Source organism: Megascapheus bottae, chromosome X (genome assembly GCF_031878675.1).
Source record: "Megascapheus bottae isolate mThoBot1 chromosome X, mThoBot2.hap1, whole genome shotgun sequence".
Lineage (NCBI taxonomy): Eukaryota > Metazoa > Chordata > Mammalia > Rodentia > Geomyidae > Megascapheus > Megascapheus bottae.
The window spans coordinates 18,712,314-18,737,849 of record NC_143547.1 but is presented as its reverse complement, the minus strand read 5'-3'; the positions used below and the strand labels follow the sequence as shown (position 1 = coordinate 18,737,849).

General features: G+C 41.0%; 1 pseudogene; it reads left to right on the top strand.

The window, feature by feature from the left end:
* Positions 1-3,795: 3,795 nt before the first annotated feature.
* On the top strand, positions 3,796-23,954 carry LOC150040536 (transgelin-2 pseudogene; annotated as a pseudogene).
* Positions 23,955-25,536: the final 1,582 nt, after the last annotated feature.

The following is a 25,536-nucleotide window of genomic DNA, read 5'->3' as shown; positions in this document are numbered from 1 at the left end:
CCCTGAGCTGAAAGAAAGGGTAGGCAATTGCTCTAGATGATGCCTTGCTGTGAGAGGCCCTCAGGCACCTGGATTTCTATAGGAATGTAGGACGAACCTATGGATAAGTTCTCTTCGTTTTGGGTGGGAGAAATTTGGGTGGGAGTCTCTCAACACTTATAGCCCTCCTCTTTGATCACCACTCACAGAGTTCCATCCTGTACCTTACCCAGGTCTGCAGACTTTTGAAGGCTCTGACTCCAGACCTCCCTGTAGACCACGTGACAGCTCTCTTGATCAGAGGCTTACTTGAGCAAAGCTGACAGTAAGTGTACCGCTGCATTATTCTTGGTTTCTCTATCAAAGCAGATATTGTTATTTTGTCCAAACTAAGCTCTGAAATCCAAATTTTATCATGTTCTCCTTTTCAAGGACATCAGAGTAAGTTTATGACTATCAACTTGCCTTAGGTTACAGGGATGGTGTGGGAAGGTCTAGTGAATTCTGGCCAGACACCCTCTGGTGCAATGCTTGACATGGGATTGCAGATGGATTGCTTGGAGATGGCCCATTGGGAACATGGTTTCCTCCTCCCCTTGGTATTTCCATCCAGACCCCTCCAAATAGCCTGGGTGTCATCTCCCTTCCAAGTATCTCACACAAAGTGGGACACACACACACACACACACACACACACAGTTTTCATTGACTTCAAAGGAAGGAGGAATATGAAAGAGGTGGGACTGGAGAAAAATGTCTGCATCAATACAGAGTCAGCTCTGTCTAGCATTCACACATTGGTAGTTTTATGCTTTTCCCCTACTTTTTTTTTTAGTATCTCCTTCTTTAAGGCTGCTTTTTTTCTCCAGTCCTGGGAATTGAACTCAAGGCCTAAGAGATGTCCTTGGGTTTTCTCCAGGCTAGAACTCTACCACTTGAGCATCAACACCATTTCTGGTTTTTCCTATGCATGTGGTACCAAGGAATTGAATCTGGGTCTTCTTGCGTACTAGGCAAGCACTCTACCACTAGGTCAAACTCCTGGCCAAGGCTACTTTTTGTATTTAGACATTTTCCCAGGTTTCTTGGTTTTTCTTCTCAATGACAGTATTCTAAAGACAGACCAGCTGCTGAAAAGAGAAAAGGTCTAAAAATCAGAAGGGCCAGGAGGTGTAAGAACCCCATGGGGTTCTGGTGATGTCTCTTCTCAGCCTTCTCCTTTACTATGTTTTAATCTGGTCAAGTCACCAAAGTTGTGAGCCCCTGCCTCCACCTGGGAACAGGTCTGCTAAATCCAGTCTTGTAGAACTGCACAATCGTCACTATTGATGTGAAGCCTTGGCACAAAAACTCAGTGTGCTGCAATTGTAGTGAGTAGCTCAGGCTGTTATTTCGAATCATATTTGATACCAGCCCATCCATGCTGGATTCTTTTTCATGTTCTTATGGTTCTGCAGGATATATTTAGAGAAAATACAGTAAAATGAATAAAATTATAGAATAGTTCTGTCTTAGAGGGCACATTGTAAAATCTGGTTCCAAGAATTAAGAGTCAATGGCTAGCTTCTTTTTTAAAAAAATTATATTGCCAGGGTGATGTATACAGGGATTATAGTTACACTTGTTAGGTAGTGAGTACATTACTTCTTGAACATTGTTAGCCCTTCCAATGTTAATGGCTAGCTTCTTTACTCTCTTTCTCTCTCAACTGTTTCCTATCTGGACTACTGTTGTTTCTTTCTCCTTTTCTCTCTCTCTCTCTCTCTCTCTCTCTCTCTCTCTCTCTCTCTCTCTCTCTCTCTCTCTCTCTCTCTCTCTCTCTCTCTCTCTCTCTCTCTCTCGTCAGTTCTGGGGCTTTGCTTAAGGTTAAAGCTCTACTACTAGAGCCACAACTCTACTTCTGGCTTTTTAGGTAGCTAATTGGAGATGAGTCTCACTGGGCTTTCCTTTCCAGCTGACTGACTTTGAACTACAATCCTCAGATCTCAGCCTTCTGAGGAGCTAGAACTTACAGGTATGAGCCCCCAGTGCTCAGCTAAAATGTTTCATTATTTTCATATATGCATACACTGTATTTTAATCATACTCAAATTCATCCTTTAATTTGGTCCTCACCCCCTTTGCTGCTTCCCATTTCCCACAGAATCTTCATTTTACATTTATGTAATTTTCTTCTTAGTGAGCGGAAGGGGAGATTTCCAAATATGAAAGAACATGCTGCCAGTCTGTGTTTACCTGATTTTACTTAACATGAAGATCTACATATTATTTGTTTTGGGGGGGAAATTATATAATTTCATCATTTTTTTTCCTTTTTCTTTTTTTGCCAGTCCTGGAGCTTGAACTCAGGGCTTCAACATTGTCCCTAAGCTTTTTTCCCCCAAGACTAGTGCTCTATCATTGAGCCACAGCTCTATGGCTGGCTTTTTAGTGATTAATTGGGTATAAGAGTTTCATGGGCCTTCCTACCCAGGCTAGTTTCAAAGCAGGATCCTCAGATCTTGGCCTCCTGAGTAGCTAGGATTACAGGCATGAGCTACTGAGCCCAGAAATTTCATTAGTAGTTATGGCTGAATTATGGTTCATAGGCAGACAATGATTTTCATTCATTATATCCCTACCTCCCAATATAGTGTTTGTCCACAATTGGCCAAATTACATTGGAGTTAACTTACAAAGATGTCTTTTCATAGCTGTCTTTGCCTTATCCAGCAAGGGAGAAGAGAACCTTCAGATGCTAGGCATCACCTTACCACATTTTCCTCTTACCTATCAGGAAATCCTTGCAGTTGATGGGAATAGATCATCTAGTTCTTATGCTTTCTCTGGATGAACCTCTCATATCTGTCTGAGAAGGAGTTTTCTCTCTGCCTTATCAGGTGGCTAGACTATCTTCTCAAAGAAAATTCCAAGTTAACTCTAAATTATACCATGTAAGAGTTGTTTGTAGTCAATCTGCAGCTCTCTTTTATCATTAACTCTCACAAAAGAAACTGAAGTTCTCATACATATATATATATATATATATATATTTTAACCAGTCCTGAGCCTTGAACTCAGGGCCTGAGCACTGTCTTTGGGCTTTTCTTGAAACTAGTGCTCTACCACTTGAGCCACAGAACCACTTCTAGCTTTTTTTTCTATGTATGTGGTACCCAGGAATTGAGCCTGGGTCTTAATGCATGCTAGGCAAGCACTCTACTACTAGGCAAAACTTCGTGCCCCAAACTGAAGTTTGTTTTTTTGTTGTTGTTCTTTTGTGGGTCATGGGATTTGAACTCGGCCTGGGTGCTGTCCCTGAGGTCTTCAGCTCAAGGCTACCACCTTACCCTTGAGCCAAGCCCCACTTCCCATTTTCTAGAAGTAAGACATAAGAGTCTCAGGTCCTGTTGAGCCTGGGCTGGCTTTGAAACTTGATCCTCAGATCTCATCCTCCTGAGTAGCTAGGATTACAGGGGTGAGCTAGGATTACAGGGGTGAGCCACTGGCGCCCCCTCAGAAACTGAAGTTTCTTTACACCCTATAATGCCTTGGCTTAGGGCATTAACAATTGATTACTCACCCCCTTAGAGTGGAAACTATGGCACTGTGGAGAGAGAAGCCTGTCTGGTGACTCTGCGGACAGTGTAGTGTCCTAGAAGTTGTCATTTCCCATCAGGTGGAATGGCTGTAGGGGTTAAGGAGCAGGAATTGGTATTGTCAGTGGCCTTCTCCTCCTCATTCACTGGGGACAGTCCATTCAGGAGTCTAGCTACCTTGCTGTGAGTCAGGACCTTTTTCAGGTAGGAGGGCTAGCTAACTTAAATATGAGGCATCATGCCTTTCTTTGGGAATAGCCAACAGGACGGTCGACTGGAGGTCAGTGATGAGGATTCAGAGGCCTGCTGAAGAAAGAGAACATGAGTGATCTCAGCTAAGAAATATATCCTATGGGTATCTTATATGGCCTGCGTGTCTTTTGTTTTCTGATTTAGTGGAAAAGAACCTATTCCCTTCTGTGGCTATTCCCTGAGAGATTGAGGATGCAAACATCTCAACAGGGTGCAGGAAGCTACGTGAACCTGAAGTTTCAGGACTTCCAGTAGTGTCTATGAACCTGTGTAATGTAGAGCTACTTGTGATCTATGGATGGTAGAGTCCTTGATACCTATTGAGCATGTGCATCACAATTTCCCCATTGATTGTATGAAGATTTTAGTTGGTGACCTGAGGACACTGCTTCAGATCCAGTCCTTCACTTCTGATCATGCAAATAGGGCACTAAGAAAGTACTTTTTCTTCCAATTTTCAGATTATCAGGACAAAACTGAGCTCCCCCCCCAGCTTGACAGTAAAGATGAGGTAGACTCTGAATAAGAATATAATTTCCTGTGATGGGACAAACATCTGGCAGCATCTGTTTGTTCAAGGGTGACAATAAATGGTGCTCATAGCACATAAGCTGTATGGATGGTATAAAGGCTTAGTTCTCACATTGATAAAGGCAAAGACAAAGCTACATTACTGTGAAATATTTGAAGAGGAAGTGAGAGTGTCACCAGTTCCAGGTTTGTGGGTTTGTGAAGTTTTCCTCTAGAAGTAGTGACTCTCCACTTAGGGTTTTAGCCCTAAGCCCTTCACTTTGATCAAAATAAGAATTTTAAGACAAGTCACAATTGTAAGGAAACTTGTCAGAGCTTTGTTGAGAAAGAAAGTAAACAAGAAAGCAAGTAGAAAAAAAATGAAGCAAACTAACAGAGTGTGGGAGCTCAAAGAGAGATACCAACATTTTGTTGACATCAGAATTATGTATAAGGCAAGGTGACAGTTTGCCTTACAGTTATTCTAGTTAAGTGTTTTTCTTTGTTCTCATACCATACACAATTAATCACTGTTGGTGTTATATTTTTATCACTTTGACTCAGGGTCTCTGAGACTGACCTGCTCATTAAATTTTGATCATCATGTTTGTGTACCCTTTCAAAGAAAGGATGTATTCTGCCATATATTTATTTTTCAAGACTGATATCCATCCTTAAGATAAGTACTTTGTGCCTGGAGGAGTATTTGCTTTTCCAGGATATATGTCTTTCTTTTTAATGTCCTTTCCCTATTTTCATTGCACACTAATTACTGGAGCCAGTAGATAAGGTCAGATGGAGGAAACTTTCTTGCTCTTTTTTTTTTCTCTAATGTATCCTGCCTCAAGAGGAAGTCAATCCACCCAAGATCCTTAGGTTTTCTTTGGGTTTTCTTCCGAGTTGTCACACAGGTTTGTGTGACAGGGCCCCATTTGTTCTCATCTTGACTCCATCCTGATCCTATATACTCCCTCTTTTTTGAATCCAGGACTCCTCTTCTGAAGATTCCCTTCAGTCCTGGGCCTCAACTCCTTTGAGACCTGAGGGAGAGAAGGGAAAACTAAGTACAAAGGAGAGTCCTGAGGGGATTTTTCAAGGCTGTCTGAGACACAGAGTTCAAGTCTCCTCTTTTTTTTTTTTTTTGGTGCGGTGAGTGATCAAGAAATTTATATTTACACCTCTGGAGGCTTGGAATATTACCTTTGTTGATTTGCAGATTTTTGTGTAAGCCAAAACACTCATCTTTAAGTAGAAATCTAGGTGTAGTGTCTCTTCTGCACAGTGTACCTGGAGGGAAAGCCATCCCGTGTCTTAAATCAAGGATTTTATCCATCATCCCTAAGTTGTGTGCTGAACTGAGATGGAATTCTCCAGACCAGATATCAGCCACATAGGATGAAACAAAGGTGCTTTGGGCCTCTCTGGGGTGATGGGAAGGTGGGAATTCATTTGTGTCTAGAGTACAATTTCAGTTTATTCCTTCTGGAGCCCTCCTTGACTCCAGGCAGGAACTCCATCCTTCTAATGACTTGAATCCATGTAAGTCAGATTTCAGATTGGATGAAGGTTAAGACTCAGTATGAAGGAAGGCAAGCACATGGCAGGATCCCATCTTTCAAGGGTCCCAGGCATCTCAACCCTGACTCGTAGCTCACCTTGATTCCCTGGTTCTGAGCTAGGGGGTGACAGGTAATGATGCACAAGTTCAGTGTATGCCTCTCTTCCCTGTGTTGAGAAGGTTCTTTCCCTGCCTCTTTCAAACCTATATCCTTTCTTTGACCCACAGTTAGATATGAGGAATTGGTTAATTGATCACCTACATGGTGATGCCTCTCAAGGATTACAGATAGGGAGGCATAGCCTTGTCCATTGTAACCTTAATACTTTCTGAATCCTGAACTTTCAAGTACTTTCTGATCAGTAGTGACTGCCTCTTCACTCTGCTAAATATAGGACTTGGTTCATTTATACAACCTTTAACTCCTCTAAGAATGTGAAATAAGAATGTGAATGGGCACACTGCATGCAGCCTCCCTTCACTGACAACACGGGTAGGCCTGTGGTGTCCCTATTAATTTGGGACCAAAGTTTCACTCCATAAACAATATAGGTTCTAACTCTCTAATCAAGCTCTTTCAGTTCTTTGTCATCCTAAGATGATAGTTAAGTGTCCACTACAGAGCTACCACTTCTAGAAGAAGGACTTTCTGGGGGTGGGGGTGGGCTTTATTGATTCTAAGCAGAGCCTAAACACCTCTCATTGCAAGCCTATTCTGCTTTCCCTAAAACCAAATTTCTTCTTTTTCTTTTTCATTTGATGGTCCTGGGGCTTTAAATCAGGGCGTGGGCACTGTCCCTGAGCCTCCCTGTACTCCAGGCTAAAGCTTTGTCAATTGAGCCACAGTGCCACTTCTAGCTTTATTCTGGGTAGTTTATTGAACATAAAAGTCTCACTGACTTTTCTCCCCATGGTGTTTTCAAACAGATATCCTCAGATCTGAGCCTTCTGAGTAGCTAGAATTATAGGCATGAGCCACAGGTGCCTGGCTTAGGCCAAATTTTTGACTCCCTAGATCTCTGTGGCTGAAGGAAAAGATGGGGAAGCCATGAAAGTTATCATCTGACTAGATCTCTTGGGGGCATTACTGATTACTGGAGGGCATCTCTTCCTTCCTTCCTTCCTTCCTTCCTTCCTTCCTTCCTTCCTTCCTTCCTTCCTTCCTTCCTTTTTTCCTTCCTTCCGCTAGTCCTGGGGCTTGAACTCTGGGCCTGAGCACTGTCCTTGGGCTTTCTCAGGGCTATAGTTCTACCACTTGAGCCAGAGCACCACTTCTGGCTATTTTCTATGTTTGTGGTACAGAAGAATCGAACCTTACTCTTCATGCCTGCTAGGCAAGCACTCTACCACTAGATCAAACTCCCGATCACCCTTTAGTTTTGAGGACCTCTAACTGGGGAATGGCTCCCTGTGTGTATGCACAGGCTATCACTTCCACTACATACAGTGCTGAGATTTCTCCACTTGGGTTTAGCTCCCATGTTCCTTGAGATAGAAAGAAGTAGAGTAGATGAGTAGATATGTGCCCTTAAGTGCAAGGCTGACAAGGTGATTACAGCTGGACTATATGGACCTTTCATTTGTGTGGGCTAATCTCCTGATTTTCATCTCTTACCCTTCAGTCGACCTGGATTAGGTCCCTTCTATCAAGAGACTTCTGACTAAGACTGACTCCTAAGGTCCCCTCCACCAGAAGGATCATTGGGTTAGATGTAATTTTGTTAACCTGACCAACTGCAGGACTGAAAACAGGGATTCAAATGTATTTTTTTAATATTTTAACTGGAGATGGTATTTCCTCTGCCCACTATCTTTCCATATTGAGATGCAACAATGAGTTCTGGCATCTCCCCTGCAAGGAACCCAGGCCAAGGCTATAACTATTAGGATCCTCTCAGAAGTAGTGGTAGATCTTCTCAGAAGTAGGGGTAGACATTGTGGCTTCTTGGATTATCCATGCAAACCGACCTATTCACAGGGATTACATCAAAAGGATTGCACTTTGAAGTCAGCCCTGACAAAAAGTTACCTAGATCCTAGTCTCACCCAATGAAAATTTGGTGGGTGGCCTCTCATGTAAGCTATTTGAGAATCATTATCAAGAGAAGTTCAGGTTTTGCTATGCAAAAAAGACATTAACTAAAGCAAAATATGCTGTGAGTAGTTAAGGTTATACATTCTTTTCTTAAAAACTGCTAGATCCCAGCTCAGCCCAGTAGCTCATGCCTGTAATCCTAGCCACTCCGGAGGCTGAGATCTGAGGACTGCGGTTCAAAGCCAACCCAGGCACAAAAGGACATGAGACGCTTATCTCCAATTAACCTCTAGAAAATGGGAACTGGGGCTTGGCTCAAGGGTAGGGTGGTAGCCTTTTACTGAAGAGCTCAAGCACAGTGCCCAGGCCGAGTTCAAGTCCTATGACTCACCAAAAAAACGTGACAATACAGGAGACTTATCTGGATTATTTCTGAAAATTCTAGTGGTGTGTGTGTGTGTGTGTGTGTGTGTGTGTGTGTGTGTGTGTGTGATGTTTCTTTTTGTACTTTCAGGGGTTGCATCTCTATCACACAGATATGGAAATTTTCTAGTACTCAGACTAAGAAATCTCGACACAACGCTGTGATTCCTAGGGTTTCTTGGGAGCAGAAAAGATCATTCTTCTGACTGAATGCACACATTTGCAGATCTGATAACAAGGTTGTCACTAGGTTACTTGAATATGAGAAGGAGTTATATTTTCTCTCCTCTACCTAAGCCATTACCTTATCAGGTTTATACTGCTTGGAACTCAACCTTCCAAGGGACAAAAACTACAGTTCTGACCCCCAGGGTCCCCTAAGTCAAATGGAGGGGCTGGGGAAGTGATGGGTTCATTCCCCTCGGATTATCCCCTGGATAACTTGTAAACACTCTACCTAGAGGAGATGTTTCTCTCTTCCCAAATCTCTCTCTCGGAGAGGCTGGGACTCTTTCCTCCAAGAAATTCAGAGCATGGCTATTATTCACAGGACCTCCTGAAGGGGAAGAAAGGAGGTGAGGAATGGTTGTGGGTGATGATTTTCACTATTAGGATTGGAAACAATTGAATATTTGGGGACTCTCTACCTGGCTTGGGGAATTCTATTCATCCTAGGGTCATAGTTCCACCAATTGCATAGTTTCATTTGATCTATTTTTACAGACCTGTTGACTTAGAAAGATTCTGAACTGGGTGCCAGTGTCCATGCCTCTAAGTTCGGCTAATCAGGAGACTAAGATCTGGAGACTGAAGTTTCAGGCCATCCCTGGCAGAGAATTATTTTAAGATTCTATCTCCAAAATAACCAGCAAAAAGCAGGGTTGGAGTTATGACTCAAATGGTACAGAACCAGCTTAACAGCAAGTTGCATATGAGGCCTTAAATTCAACACCCCTCCACAAAAGAAATTTTTGAGTCCCAGGGCTTCCTAATACAGAAGGAGGTAAGTGCCTGACTAGACATGTGCTTATGCAGACCTGACAACTGGTATGTACCTAGATTATTGTCTTTCAATCAGAAAGGAGGTGTTTACCTTCCAGCCAAGGCACTGAAATAAACCCATTATGAATCCTAGGCCTCTTCTTTTCAAGGTCTATAGACCAAGTCTATGACTCACAAGAATCCCATTGTGCAAACTCTGAGGAAATGTGTTCACTTGACCAGATTCAATTTGCAATGGGTCAGAAAAACAGGGGTAGAGATATATATTTAAGACACTTTCCAATAAGATCAAGCTTTTCTACATTTAACATCTGTTTTATTTGTACCCCCATAGAAACCCAGGCTCTTTTCCAAAAGGATCTTAGTAAGACAGAAAAGATCACAAAGTACCTTGGATAAAAAGACATGTGGGGGAAAGCAGCGTATGTGTTTTCTCCAGGGCCTCAGTGGGGCTGAGCCTTCTTATCACCCTTTATTCTCAATTGAATCCCTCACAGAGTCAAGGCCTCTTCTCTACAAGTTACCTAGTCCAGTGTTTGTCTCCGTGGCTACCACAGAGATAAGATAAGCTGAAGTAAAGGGCAGGGGAGGGATAAATATTTCCCTGAGGAGATGACCCATAATGCAGGATTGACAATAGGAATGTAGCTGGAATATTTGAGTACCTTTCCCCTGGGCGTGGGGCTTCTTGTTCATGCACTCTGGACAGCATTCTTACCTGGACTTCTCACAGAGCTCTGACATCTCACATTCAATTAACTCAGAATAAGATTGTGAACCGCAGTTTTACTTGATATAGAAGGATTGAGGATCCCAGTACAATGGCTGACACATTTAAGCCTAGATTTCCTGGCAGATGAGATTGGTAGGAGTTCAAAGCTACATGGGGGCAAAAAGTTAGCCAGAACCTATCTAAACCAATAAAAGTGGGTACCATGGTTTGTCTTGCTTTGTCAGCTATGCAGGAAATATAAATAGGAGGATGCTAATCCAGTGGCCAGCCCTTACACAAACAAATTTCTATTAAAAAAATTAAAGCATTTGTAGTACCAAAGTTTAATGCTCCAAACCAAGGATATGTATCTCAGGCACCTAAAGCATAAGGGAAATTTGACAGACTAGTTATAGGGTTCACCTAACTGGAGGTGCAGGCTTGAGAGTTAGGATCAAGTTAAGTTTTTTGGAGAACTTCTGGTTGGCATTGGAGAACTTCCGGTTGGGATCATGCCTACCTTTGCCCACTTCCTGCTCACTTTAAAGAACACCAGACATCCTCCATTCATGACCTCAGACTGAAGCTATTATTCCTAATGCCTCTTGAAGAGGAAGGAAGAGATGAGGGAAGGATGGGGAAGTTGGCTTAACATGAGGATATGGTTTCTATTGTTCACATTTTGATCACATTTGAGATTGTCAGGGTGATCAGAGCACACATTACGACAGTGGAGGTGAAGCCTGAAGTACTTGGGAATCCTCTATCTGTATGGAGGGTGGTCTCTGGCAACACTCAAGGTTTTACCTTTATCTCTACCATTCACAGAGTTCAGTCCTCTCACTTGCTCAGACTTTCAGACATCAGAACTAGTCTTTGACTCTAGGCTTCTCTGGAGCAAAAGTGGGTGCAATATACACTAGGGGCTGGGTGCTGTTGGCTCATGCCTGTAATCCTAGCTACTCAGGAGGCTGAGATCTGAGGGTCAGGGTTCAAAGCCAGCCAGGGCAGGAAATCTGTGAATCTTACCTCCAATAAACTATTCGAAAGTGCCAGAAGTGCTGTGGTTCAAGTGATAGAGTGTTCGGTGTGAGCAAAAGAAGCTCAGGGATGGTGTGCAAGCCCAGTATTCGAGCTCCAGGATTGGCAAAAAAAATGACTGGAGGGTCACATATGAAGGTCTGCTAAAATGAGTGTGGCTGGATTACTGTGGTTCCCTCTTCTGGAGCAAGGGTTGATTATAGTCTCTTCACCTAAGCTCTGAACACAAAGTGTGTAATGCAAAAACTTTGACATAATATTTTCTGTGGCAGAAAGGCATATATATAAACTAAATGCCCACATGTACCTGAATGATAATAGGGGTTTGGCTAGATCACATACCTTTTTTTGCCAGTCCTGGGCCTTGAACACAGGGCCTGAGCACTGTCCTTGGGCTTCTCAAGGCTAGAGCTCTACTACTTGAGTCACAGCACCACTTCAAGCATTTTTCTATGTGTGTGGTACCGAGGAATTGAACCCGGGTCTTAGTGCATGCTAGGCAAGAACTCTACCATTAGGCCATTAGATTGCATACTTTTATAGGACCATCTATGTATTGAGGAGCGTAGATATATATATATATTTTTTGATGAACCTGTGATAGCCATCTGCATTTTTGAATTTGTATTGAATTTGTACTTTCTTAACTTGCCTTTCTGCTTCTGTATACCTGCTTGCTAAGACCTTGAGGAATGTAGTAACTGTTCTCGTGGTTAATTGACAACCACTCACTAGCCCTGGACCCCAGACATTCCCTGATCTGGAGAATGAGTTAACGACCCTCCAGCAGGGAATACAGGACAGAATACACATTCCAGACCCCCACCCACCTAGGAGTGGGACTAGAGACAATGGCCATCTGCGCCAGACTTGTGGGGGCCAGCAAACTAGGGCAAATGAAAACCAATCACAGCCTGTTACCATGGTGACCCCCCAGACCCATATCTGGCCAAAAGCTATCCTCCTAGAATCACCATGGGGGCTCCCTCCAATCAATTCAAAGCACGACAGCCCACAAGAGCACCAATGCTTAGCCTCGGCCCCTTTCCCTCTTTGTGTGGCGCCAATCATTGCTAGAAGTTTGGTATGAATTTTCCCGCGTGGCGTATTGATTTGCTGTCCATGCTTACTGGGGCCTTCCCCCACCAAAGAATGTATAAAAGGTGCTGTAATTTTGAGCTCGGGGCCTCTGGTCTGCACTCTGTTATCAGTGCGCAGAGACCCGTGCTCAAGCTCGTCAATAAACAACTCATTGCAGTTTGCATTGATCTTCGGCCTCTGACATCCTTCTGGGGGGCTCCAAGTTTCTGGGCATTACAGTATGAAAAGCATCTATTAGCTTTGACTCATATAATTCAGATTAATGCTAGTGATGAACTCAAATCAGGGGGTTGTATAATGGAAGAATCTATGTATCTATCCATCCCCACAGGGTCATGAGTTATAGGGAGGGATGGGTGATGGAGAGGGAAATTGCCTGAAGAGCTACTGGTGCAACCAAAGTGTGGACAGTTGAGGTGCAGCTGGACTATTTTGTGACTCTCTGTGGAGGGCAGTGCTTCTCTGTCCTTCAGGAAGTCCTTTCAGGGTTGACAGCTGGGGTGCAGATGGATTACTTGGGGATTCTCCACTCAGAATGTTTATAATGAGGCTTCCTCAGTTCTGCTCTCATGCAAACCCCTCACAGAGCCAGGGCCTCTTCTCTCTAAGTAATGAACAGGAAGTCTTGACTCCAAGTTCATCTTAGGCTGAAGTAGGGTTTGAAAGTGGGGTGAGATTGTTCCTTAGAGAGCACTCCAGTGCAACTGGGATGAGATGGGGCTTCCTATCTCCACTCTCTGCAGTCACGGGGACTCATCACAGAGCTCCATTGAAATTAGATCAGGATATGTCTTGAGGGAATAGGAAGGGGTGGGGATGGGCAAGTACTGGCTTGACTTAATGCACCACAGGTTGCTTGGCTGACAGTAGTCTATAGTTAGACTAATTCTGGACTCAAACTTAAAAGGCTTCCTTTGTTTACCCTGTGCTCTAACTTGGACCCTCAGAGTCCAGGACCCTCCATCCATGAAATTTAGGCCCAGATTTTTTTTTGTTTTTTTCATATATTTTTATTGTAATTAATAGAAGGGTTACATGATATTTGCCAGATAGAAGGTGCATTAATTCACATACATTGATACCCTTCCACATGTCTTGGTCCCCATTTCCCTCCCCCCCCCACCCCTCATCTTGTTTCCCCCTTCCCTATCCAATTTCAAATAACCAAATACAAATATATCCACTATATCAGATAACAAAGTGAGATACTGTAACAATATGAGATAACCAAGGGACAGCAAAAGAGATGAGATAACATAGTACATTAAGGACAATAATCATTCATTATAAGTAGGCCAAGATTTTTACCTGAAGGTTATTTTGCATTTATAAAGGAGGATGTTTTTTTTGGGGGGGTGCTTTCTTGAGGTGATGCACCTCCCCCAAGAGCATAGAGATGACAATGGGTCAGCTGAAATACAGGGATCCACTCTGGGGTCTCAATTTTACTGCTCACAGAGCTGGAACCTTTCCTCTTTCTTAGAACAAAGATTTTGCTTCCTGAGGTTCCCAGAGGGTATAATAGAGCTTTCTCCTTATAAGAAGCCAAACTGGGCTGAGCTGTCAATTTGGGTGCAGCTTCTATCGGAGCTGGGTTCCTCTTTCTACCTTCAGTTATTACTTCGACCCCTTAAAGGGCCTGAACTCTTTCTTTAAAACCTCCAGACCAAATTTGTTACTCCCTTGGTAACTTCACATCAAAGCAGAGAGCATGGAAGGGATGTAGGATATGATCCTACTGGATGCTTCCAGGATTAATACTGACAATAGCAGCATGGCAAGATAGTTGTTTCTCTTTTAGAAGAGAGTTTGTTCTCACCACCTTAAGCTCCCATCTGTCCTTTATAAAGCTTAGACTTCTCAATAGAAGTGAAATCTAAGTTTCCACTCCAGGACTCTGTGGCAAAAGGTGGGGAGACTGAATAGTCTTAAATTGGACAGAATGCAAGGCTGACAATAGATGGCAGGGCTGGATTAGTTGCAAACCATTGTGGGAAGAAAGTTTCCTGTTTCCTCTTAGATCTCACTTGACTTCCTCACCTCCCACTCTCCAAGTCCAAGGCCTTTTCTGCTGCCCAACTTCAAGGTCGACATAATTGCCAAGTCATAACTACCACCATGTTTGGGGCTACCCTGGGCTGGCAAGAAGGTTGAAGAGGGATTCCCTGATGGCCTCTAAACCCTATTTCAGATTTCTCACCTCAGACTCCCCTCAGATTCCTAGAGTTCCATGATGTTACAAAATTATATTTTATTATATTTACTGAAAATATTTTTAAAGATGTTCTGTTTTTACAATTGTTTCTGAAAATAGTCACATTAGCATGTTAGGCACATAAACAACAGTTACTGAATAGTTTTCTAAGGTTATGCAGGTAGCCACATAAAAGAAAAAAATCCATCTATCTCAAGCATCATTCATGGTTAGCATAATAATTATGTTAGACACAATTCATAGCAAACTGAAATAGAAAAAGAGACGTTTAGTATCAAAATATTTTTTTCACCAACTTAGAGAAACTGGAGAATATGAAACAAAATGAATTAGTCAATAAGTTTGCATCCCTGTTTAAAATAATTCATTAAATCTAATTTCAAAACTTTGATTTTCTAAGCTTTTCTCCATAAGTGGATATACTACTTACACTGTGGATCCTTAACTTAAATGTGTATCTTGGGTTATTATTGCTTTCTTAACTACTACTTCAAACTGCTAAGAAACCACCCAGAAGACATAGAGCATTAATATCTCCGAAGCAACTCATAGACTTTAGCTCCTTGAGTATCTTCTTTCAGGTCAAATTGTACTGCAGTGCTTTAAAAAATAGTTGCCACAGTAACCCCAGTAATTCACCTTATGAGAAAATTTTCTTTCTTTCTTTTGATCCTTTCCTCTGGCGTCTTTATTGTTCCTATAGAACTAAAAGATTGAAGGTAAGTTGAGGTTAAATGCTAATGATTTTACATTCCTATTTGGCGCTTCACTCAATTAATTTGGGTTTTCTTTAAAGAGAAATAGAAGACAGCCCTTATATTTATATAGGTGCAGTCTATGTAACAGAGTGCAATCAAAATAAATTCTGACATCAGAACACAATACTTTGTGTGTTTTGTTATATGCAATTACTTAGAAATCATGTATGAACTAAATTGCTCAACTGAATGATTAGTTGTAATCAGTTGTAAACAATTAACTATTTTAATATTGGATTTAACTGATTTATATGTATTGGACTAGACATTGGAAATACTAATTCTTAGAAACCATGGAAGATTTTGTTATATTCATAGTGGGATGGTCTTAAATGATTTTGTTGTTGTGTGTGCAAATGTTCAGGCTTCAACTCAAGTGGTGTCCCGGAGGTTGTTTTATACTTTTATTTTTCAATTTTTATTGTTTTGCTCAAGGCTAGCCTTCTAACACTTGAGACAAAGTGTACTTCTGGCTTTTTGATGTTATATTTTTCATTGGAGATAGGATTTTCCTGACCAGGCTGGTTTTGAACCACAATCCTCAAATCTCATCCTGCTGAATAGCTAGGGTTACACACAGAAGCCATCAGTACCTAGCTTAAATGAATCTTTTTAACCCTTGAAATTTCCCATGAGAAATTTTATTCAGATGCTACCTCACAAATGAATCTCATACTGCCATTCTTTTCTCTTTCTGTTGTTCTTTAAGAAGATTATACAGCTTCTTTTGGGGGGAGGGGTATCATTACTGGGGCTTTAACTCTGGGCCTGGGCATTGTCCCTTAGCTTGTTTGCTTCAGGCTAGTATTTTATTACAGGAACCACAGCTCCACTTGAGGCTATTTATTAACTTAATTGTAGATAAGAGTCTCCAGGACTTTCCTGCCTGGGCTAGCTTTGAATGGTAATCCCCACATCTTAGTCTCCTGAGTAGCTAGGATTACAGATGTAAGATACCAGAGCCTCGATACAATTCCTCAAAATGTGTATGTTTAAATTCAAATTGTTGTCTCCAAGAAATTTAAAACTGAAGTTTCTCTTTATATAGAACCAAGGAATGGAGATTGAACAAGAATCAACAGGTAGACTGCTATCCTGTAAGTGTGAGGTTCCTCAAATACAATGTATCTAAATTGTAATGATTAGATGATTTAACAAATCTATTTAACCCTAAAATAGATTTTCCCCCAATCATTCTTTCCACACATTCCTAATCATGATAGGAAACAGGAAAACTTATTTTACTTTCCAGTTACAACCATGCATATTTCCGTACTGACATGATATTTTTAAAAAGGATAGTCTAGGGATTTTTCCAGTTTTCTTTTTTTTTTTTTTGGTGCCAGTCCTGGCGCTAGAACTCGTGGCCTGAGCACTGTCCTTGGGCTTTCTCAAGAGCTCCAACACTTGAGCCACAGTACCACTTCTGGCTTTTTTCAATGTATGTGGTACCAAGGAATTGAACCCCAGTCTTTGTGCATGCTAAGCAGGCACTCTACCACTAAGCCAAAATCCCAGCCCTCAGATTTTCTTTCTTTCTTTTTTTTAATTGTAATATATACAGGGGTTACAGTTATATTCACCAGATAAAAGGTGCATTATTTCTCACATGTTGACACCCCTTATCATGTTTTTGTCCCCATTTCCTTCCCCCACCCCCTCCCAATCATCTTGTTTTCCCTCCTTCCCTTTCCTATTTCAAATAAACAAATGAGCGTATATACAATATGCCAGGTAACAAAGTCATATACTATTCAATTTTTCTTTTTTTCAATGCTGTGGTTTGAACTCAGAGACTCTTGCTTGCTACCTGGACTGACAACTTACCACCTGAATCATACTTCTTTTTAGTTTTGTTACAATTAAAGTAACCAAACAAACTTTTGAGCCTTGAAAATTACGAAAATATATTTCATTTAGATTTATATTCAATAAGTAAACTTGACATTTTCAGTACTGTTTATTTTGTCTAAGGCTTCCAGAGGTCTCTACTATTCGAGTTTTAACTTAAATTTTATATTAAATTATAGTTGTTTATTGATTAATTTCTTATTTTTTACATTACAATTTATTCTCAATGCATGGTAAATACCAAATTTGGAAAATGTTTACTTTTTAATGAAACATTGTTTTGTGCTCATCCCCAGATTTGAATTCAGGGCCTGAATGCTGTCATTGAACTTTTTTTTTTTTTGCTGCAGGTCCATTCTGGCTTTTTTGGTGCTTAATTAGAGACAAGAGTCTCACAGAAAAAGCTGGTGCTGATGGATCATGCCTGTAATCCTACCTACTCCAGAGGCTAAGATCTGAGGATTTTGGTTTGAAGACAGCCTGGGCAGGGAAGTCTGTGAGACTCTTATCTCCAACAAACCACTAGAAAACCAGAAGTGGAGCTATAACTCAAGGCGGTAGAGCATTACCCTTGACCAGAAAAGCTCAAGGACAGTACCTAGGCCCTGAATTCAAGACCCATGACTGACCCAAAAAAGTTTCACAGACTTTATTGCCTGGCTTCAAACTGTGATACTCAGCAGCTAGGAATACAGGCGTGAGCCATTAGTACCTGGCTGCTTCATTTTTGTTTTATCTTAGCTCTATAATCTTATAAGAATTTTAAGTATTGAAAACACTTGTGTACAGAATTTGGTATTGTGAGTCTCATTAGGATCTGTTGTGGCTAGACTTGGCCTTTTTTGTTGTTGTTATTTAGGAGACAGTATTGTGGTCATGACAGAAATAATAACATATACAATGAGGCTTTTTAGTTAAGACTAAAATAAGTTAATACAAAGCTCTTGTAAAATGTGAACATTAAAGTAGTCTTCTGTACTATTATTATAAGAACATGGCTCAGTAAATGGTAGATCTTTCACTTTGCCCAAATCTCTTATTTCACTGTAGGACACTTATCTAACACATCACAATATTATTTTTATATGTCAAACTCAGAAAATAATTTTATACTTTTTGACATGAATAAAGGACATTTGATTTGAAGTTAGGAAAACTTTGCTTCAAAAATGACTCATTCTTGCTGGGAGCTCACAGCAGTAATCCTAGCTACTCACAAGGCTGGGATCTGAGGATAGAAGTTTAAAGCCAACCGGGGTAGGAAAGTATGTGATAGAGTGCTAGCTTTGAACAGATAGTGGCCCAGGGACAGTGTTTAGGGCCTGAGTTCAAGTACTAGAACTGGCAAAAAAAATCAAACCAAAACAAAACAAAAAGACTTTAATCCCAAATAGCCTCTGAGTCTCACATTCAGTACCTCTCTAAATCTGCTTTCTCATTTAATCTGAATTTTCCCGTGTACAGTAATAATGCGATGCACTGAGATCAAGAGTAATAAATATTCATGAATATAATTTATAATATATAAAATACATGAAATTTTCATTTAATGAAATAAACATTTAATTTCAGAAAAAAAATCTGCATTTTTTTGTACCAGTCCTGGTCTTGAACTCAGGACCAATGTCCTGTCCTTGAGCTTTTTATGCTCAAAACATAGCTTTACCACTTAGCCATCCACTTTCAATGTTTTTAGTGGTTAATTTTTGGTAAGTTAGAGTCTCATAGAATTTCCTGTCTGGGCTAGCTTTGGACCATAAGCTTCATATTTCACCCTCCTGAGTATCTAGAACCTCATACTTGAGCTACTGGAGACTGGACAAAATTTATTTATACTTTCTGCCTTTTTCTACACCAGTGTTCTCACATTCATAGCCAGGTATTTTTCCTTTTCTTTCCTAGCACCGAGGAGGATAAAAGTTGTTTTGGACTTAAGAGCTGTCAATGCTTTTAAGGCTAAACTTTATTTACTTAGACAACTGTCATACCTGTTTGTTTTAACATTTACATTTAAGTATCTATTTAGTCCATTTATATTTGATTAGGTCAAATAACAGGAATAATTTAAAGCCCAAAATTTATGTCTGGTAATCCATTTCAGTGCTGGCTAAATTTGCATTGTCATAGGGGAGAAGGGTATCTTTTCTGTTATAATTCTCAGCTGTGTTATGCAGATTTCCTGAGAAACAAGACAATTCTGAAAAAAGTGAAAATATGTGGATTGAGAAATGCTAAAACTTAGTAAATGAGACTGAATTATCTTCTATGGACCTATAGTATCTGCTACAGTAGATGCTACACTATATTTTTTTAGTCATCTCAGTATTGCAGATCAGATTGGACTGGATAAATCAGCAAAAATATATTTCCACTAATATAAGATGTCTAAGGGCCAGGAGTTTGGCTTAGTGGTAGAGTGCTTGTCTAGCATGCATGAAGACCCAGGTTTGATTCCTCGGTACCACATACATAGAGAAAAAAACCAGAACCGGTGTTGTGGCACAAGTGGTAGATAACTGGCCTTGAGCAAAGCCCAAGGACAGTGCTCTGGCCCTCAGTTCAAGCCCCCGGACTGGCAAAAACAAAAAGAATATAAAAATGTCTAAAATTTTATTGCACCATGTTATGGAATAGGACTTAATTGTGCTTCCAAATCTCATGGACTGAAGGCTTGGATTCCAGCTGATGGTGCTATTGGAAAATGCTGAAACATTTAGGAAGAGAGACTAGACAGAAATTCCTGTTTGGGATAATTCTCTTTCTTTTTCTCTCTCCTTCCTTCTCTCCCTCATCCTTCTTGTCTCATTTCCTTGTTTCATAATTCCATGGAATTCTGCCTGTCTAACAAATTCAGAGAGTTCTCTTTTATTCTTATTTTCAATTATTTTACATTTGTAATTTTTCCCTTTTCATGACACTTAAATAGGATCTTAGGAGAAAGAAGAAAAAAGAAAAAAGAAGTATACATTTGTTGTATCATCTACTCAGATGATATATCTTTAAGAGACTGATTTGGATATGTTTATTTTAAAGTATTTATTAACTAAGCCTGCATTATAATAAGATATATATATATATCAATAGAAGGAAATATAAAATGGTAAAAAAAAAGAAATATTGGAAGTTAATGGAGTTCTTCAAAAATTAAGATTCTATCTATATGATTTCAAACAAGTTACTTAATCTTTTTTATTTAAGCACTTCCATCTGCGAAATACATTTAAACAATCTTTCTTTCAAACAAGTCACTTAATCATTTTTATTTCCACATTTCTATCTGTGAAATATGTTTAAACAATCTATGTATCTGTCCTTTTCATAGTTTTCCAGTGTTAATATTCTGATTCTGTTTCATTCTAAGACAATAAAAAATAACATTTACATTTATCCAAATTGTACTCTTTTGATTATTATTTTGTTAATTTGTTTGGCTGTTTTAGTTATTACATTTCTAACTCTGATACCAAGTACATTGCCTGCAATTCAATTATAACACTAATTGCTTAAAATTAGTGTCAGACTTCAGGAGGATATGGCTTCACAAGATTCTTTTGCATCAGATGCCAGTATTAACTCTCACACTCCGAGGTTATCTATGTTTCTATTAAGCTCAGCTACAACAACTTCCCTCATTCTGTTTCATAATTTTCTAAAATAATTCACAGGTGCAAGATGTACCACTTACTATTGCAGTATACTGTAAAGGATAGAAATGAACTATTATATGAAGACATATATATGAGGAAGTCTGGAAAACTTTCAGGATTGTAAACTCTATCTGAAGGGAGTTGTGGTGTGCTTCCTTCCTTGAATTCTTTTCAGTTTGGAAGCTCCCTAAACCTTTTCTTTTCTCTCTTTTTTAGGTCTTTTCTTTTTGTGCTTTTCTTTTTGGGGCTTTAACTAGAGGCCTTGAGTCCTCACTAGGCTGATGGAAGCTCTAACACTTGAACCACACATCAAGTTCCTGAGACTCTTATCTCCGATTGCTGATTAATTAGAACTGAGTCTGACTTTTCTGCTCAGGCTGTCTTTCATCTCAGGCATGAGCTACTCTTTCATTTACAGATTTTTTTTAGCTATTTATTGGAGATAAGAGTTTCAGGGACTTTCCTGCCTGGGCTGGCTTCCAAAGGTGAACCTCAGATTTCAGCCTTCTGTGACTTGGAGCTAGGATCACAGATGTGACTACATCTGTGGCTTCATTTAGAGATTTTAACTTAGATTTAGATTTCATGACTTAGGAATGGTTGTGACCATTGGTGTTTGACTTAATCTGCAGTCCCTTTGGGTTAAGGCTGAAAATTTAAGCATCTATTCAAGTTCTGGTCTTTGTAACAGCTAGCTTCTATATTGCGACTGTCCAAAGTTCCACTAACAAATTTGCCTCCTTAGAGAAGGAACCTTTATCTAGGTGCTGGTGGCTCACATCTGTAAGCCTAGCTACTCAAGAGGTTGAGATTTTAGTATTGGGGTTTGAAGCCAGCCCACACAAGAAAGACTTATATCTCCAATTATACACCAAAATAGCTGGAAGTTGAGGTGTGACTCAAGTGGTAGAGAACTAGCCACAAGCAAAGACAGTCGGGGACAATGCTCAGGCCAAGAGTTCAAGCCCCAGGACCAGCACACACACACACACACACACACACACACACACACACACACACACATACACACACACACAAAAGTGGAGATATATCTTTTTAATTGAGAGATTTACATTCATATTTCTTTATTAAAGGACCTTTACTTTTTACAAGAAACTGATTTGACTTCGTAAGCAGATGCTATATGGAGTACTGAATTGCTTTTATAAGGGACTAAAGTATTCCCCTGTGATATATTAGCTATTTTGAAAAATGTTGGCTCTTTAAATTACTAGGGTACCATTTGGCAAATTACAATGCCAATGAATTACTGAGTTTTTACAAATATATTTCAGTTACAATGGAATTATATTCCAATGAAATGAAATAGCTGACATTAAGCTTAATCATAAACAAGAAAATAAGTAATGGCAAAGTTGCTGTTGACATTTTTGTTTATGTCGGTCATGGGGCTTGAACTTTGGGCTTGGGCGCTGTCCCTGAGCTCTTCAGCTTAACGCTATCGCCACCCTATGCCTGGGCCTGGACATTGTCCTTGAGCTCTTCAGATCAAGGCTACTGCCTTACCCTTGAGCCACTGCATCACTTCCTGTTTTCTAGTGGTTAATTGGAAATAAGAGTCTCATGGTTTTTAGTGCTTGGCTGGCTTTGAACAAAGATCCTCAGATCTCAGCCTCCTGAGTAGCTCGGATTACAGGTGTGAGCCACCACACCTGGCATGCTATTGACATTTTATGCACAAGAATCATTGTTATTTCAAAAGAGAGCTCACTTATATTTGAAAATATGCAACTTCCCCTTCTTGTCTTATGAATTTATGTATATATGAAAATGGCTATTTTTACTTTCATTGAAAGACTGTCATGGACATGTCGTAACTTTTTCCTCTTCATAAAGAACTGTAAAAGGAACTAGTTTATAAGGTATAATATACTTGAATAAGTTCAAGTTGACTTTATGCAATTTTATTGGGTCAAATGACCTTTACGACTTGAGGTATCAACTAAACACTATGTATTGGCATTGCTTATGGCAAGACAGAACTACAGTAGCAGACAAATGTGCCATAAATGGCCTCTGTGTCTCATTTACTTTTTATTGTAGACTAAGAACTGCTAGTCCAGAAGCTTGCTATAGCTTAACTCAAGTATTTACACATTCCGGTTCTTTTAAAAATATCTCAAACCAGCAGATTTGTGGCCATTCAGAGACTGCCTGCTTTGCATATTCCATGAAACCTCATCTAACATCTGCCAACCATAGATTCAATATTGTTTTCCCAAAATACTCTGAGCTTCGGTTGCCCATTGGAGTTCTCTGACTCAGAGACTCCGTCTTGCTGAGTGATATCACGCACTTTGAGCCCTTCTATTATGATTACCTGTGCTTTCTTCTTTTGAGTAGAAAGCTATACTAGAAGCCTCTGGAAAGTCTTATAGAAAAGAGGGACTTCAGTTGAATACAAACCAATAGAAGCTTCATTCAAGACAGCCTGTGTGTGTTACTGTTACTTTATGGTCAACATGCTCCTCTCCCTCTCCCTCTCCCTCTCCCTTTTTTTTTGTCAGTCATGGGGGCTTGAACTCTAGGCCTGGGTGTTGTCCCTGAGTTCTTCAACTCAAGGCTAGTGCTATACTACATGAGTCACAACTACCACTTCCGGTTTTCTGGTGGTTAATTGGAGATAAGAGTTTCACCTGGGCCTGCCCGGCCCTGCCCTCCACTCACCCACTGCAAGGCATGTGGAGTGTGCACAACCAACCAATTCCTTTAGCGCTCCATAGCTACCTGCATATGGCCTGAGCCGGGAGGTGCAACATGAGAGCAGATCCTGATCCAGTGGATCACTAGTCCGTGCCTCAAAGACGTGGGCCGGCCCCAGCCCGGGCAGGAGAACTTCCAGAATTGGCTCAAGGACGGCATGGTGTTATATGAGATCATTAATTCACTATACCCTGAGGGGCAGGCCCTTGTAAAGAAGATCCAGGCCTCCATGGCTTTCAAGCAGATGTAATAGATCTCTCTGTTCCTGCATGCAGCCGAGTGCTACGGCATCGACATCTTCCAGACTGTGGATCTCTGGGAAGGAAAGAACATGGCCTGGGTGCAGCAGACACTGGTGAATCTGGGTGGGCTGGCAGTAGCCAAGGAGGATGGACTCTTCTCTGGGGATCCCAACTGTTTTCATAAGAAATCTGAGGAGAACCCTCGGAACGTCTCAGACAACCAGCTGCAAGAGGGCAAGAATGTGATTGGCTTACAGATGGGTACTAACAGTGGGGCTTCTCAGGCAGGCAGGACTGGGTTTAGAATGCCATGCCAGATCCTCTGATTCCATCTTGCCATCTTGTCATATATATACTAACACATTCCATCCTTACACTCACCAAAACTGGACCAAAGTTTTCCCCTAGGACCAAAGTTTGAAGGGTTTTAGCACTCTTTCCTCCACCATGCCTCTCCTCTTTCTCTGACTGCTCTTGACCCAGAACTCTGTGCTGCCAGTTCATTCCTTGGCTGGGAGTCAGAGATGCTGCCTGTGTCCTGTGCACATTGGCCTTTCATTCTACAAGGGTGTCTTTCCCACAGCTGTGGCTTCAGGGAACTTGATAGAGAGGGGCTTATGGTGGCTGCCAAATACCATACATCTGGGGCAACAGAGGCCCTCTTGGCTTTTCATTTTCCATTGCCCTTGCTGTGGCTAATGGGTGGGATTGAGGAGAGGGCAGAAGGGCAGCCTACCATGATCTGAGACTCGACGAATATGAGTTCAATGATTTAACTAAAGAATCCCAGTCTTTTTTTTTTTAAAGTCTCACAGACTGTTGGACCACAGCTGGCTGTGAACCTCGATTCCAAGATCTTGGCCTCCTGAGTAGTCAGGATTACAGGCGTGAGCCACCAGCCCCAGTCAAAATGCTTCCTTTCACCAGTAGATTAGATGAAATCACTAGATCCTCTCACAACCAAGTGAACTTTCCATGATAATTTTCAATGCACAGTTTTCTTACTATGGAAACAATACTTTTGCCTTTCATTTAATATTAGATTGTACAAGATAGGAAGCTTTTTATTATGTTTAGGTTTTGAAAGATTAAGAAACAGCTAAATATATAGTATTTAAGAAAATTAAACTTTTCTTCTATCATTTTAGTTTGTGCTATTTTTTTTATATTTTCCCAGTCTACAAAAATACGTTATGTATTTTCTTTTTTTTTCTTTTATTTATTTATTTTTTTTTTGGCCCCTTTCTCTTTCTGGCCCCGCTCGCTCGCTCCCTCCGGCCCGGCTAGGCCCCCTTTCTGGCCAGCTCTCACTTGCTCCTGGCTCTGCTTGCTCTGGCCCCTTCTCGCTCTGGCCCGCTCGCTCTCGCTCTGGCCCGGGTCGCTCCCGCACGCTCCTGGCCCCGCTCGCTCCGGCCCCTTCTCGCTCCGGCCACCACTCGGTTGGGCTTTTGTTCACTTCAGCTCAGCTCGCTTCTTTCGCTCTCTGTCGCCGTGGCAGTCTTGTCTCTGCCACTTTTCCGGTTTGGTTGTGTCTCGTCTCTGCCACTTCCGGCTTGGTTGTGTATGTGGGATGCCGAGGAATCGAACCCGGGTCTTTGTGCATGCTAGTCAAGCACTTTAACCGCTAGCCCAAACTCCCGGGCCCTCTTTTTTTTCTTTTTGCCAATCGTGGGCTTGGGCTCAGGGCCTGAGCACTGTCCTTGGACTTTCTCAAGGCTAGCACTCCACCACTTGAGCCTCAGCACCACGTCCGGCTTTTTTCTATGTATGTGGTACTGAGGAATTGAACCCGGGTCTTCATGCATGCTAGGCAAGCACTCTACCACTAGGCCCAACTCCCGGCCACATTATGTATTTTCTATGTGAGCAGTACTCTGCTAAGAGCTATAGGATATTTGCAGAGGAAAA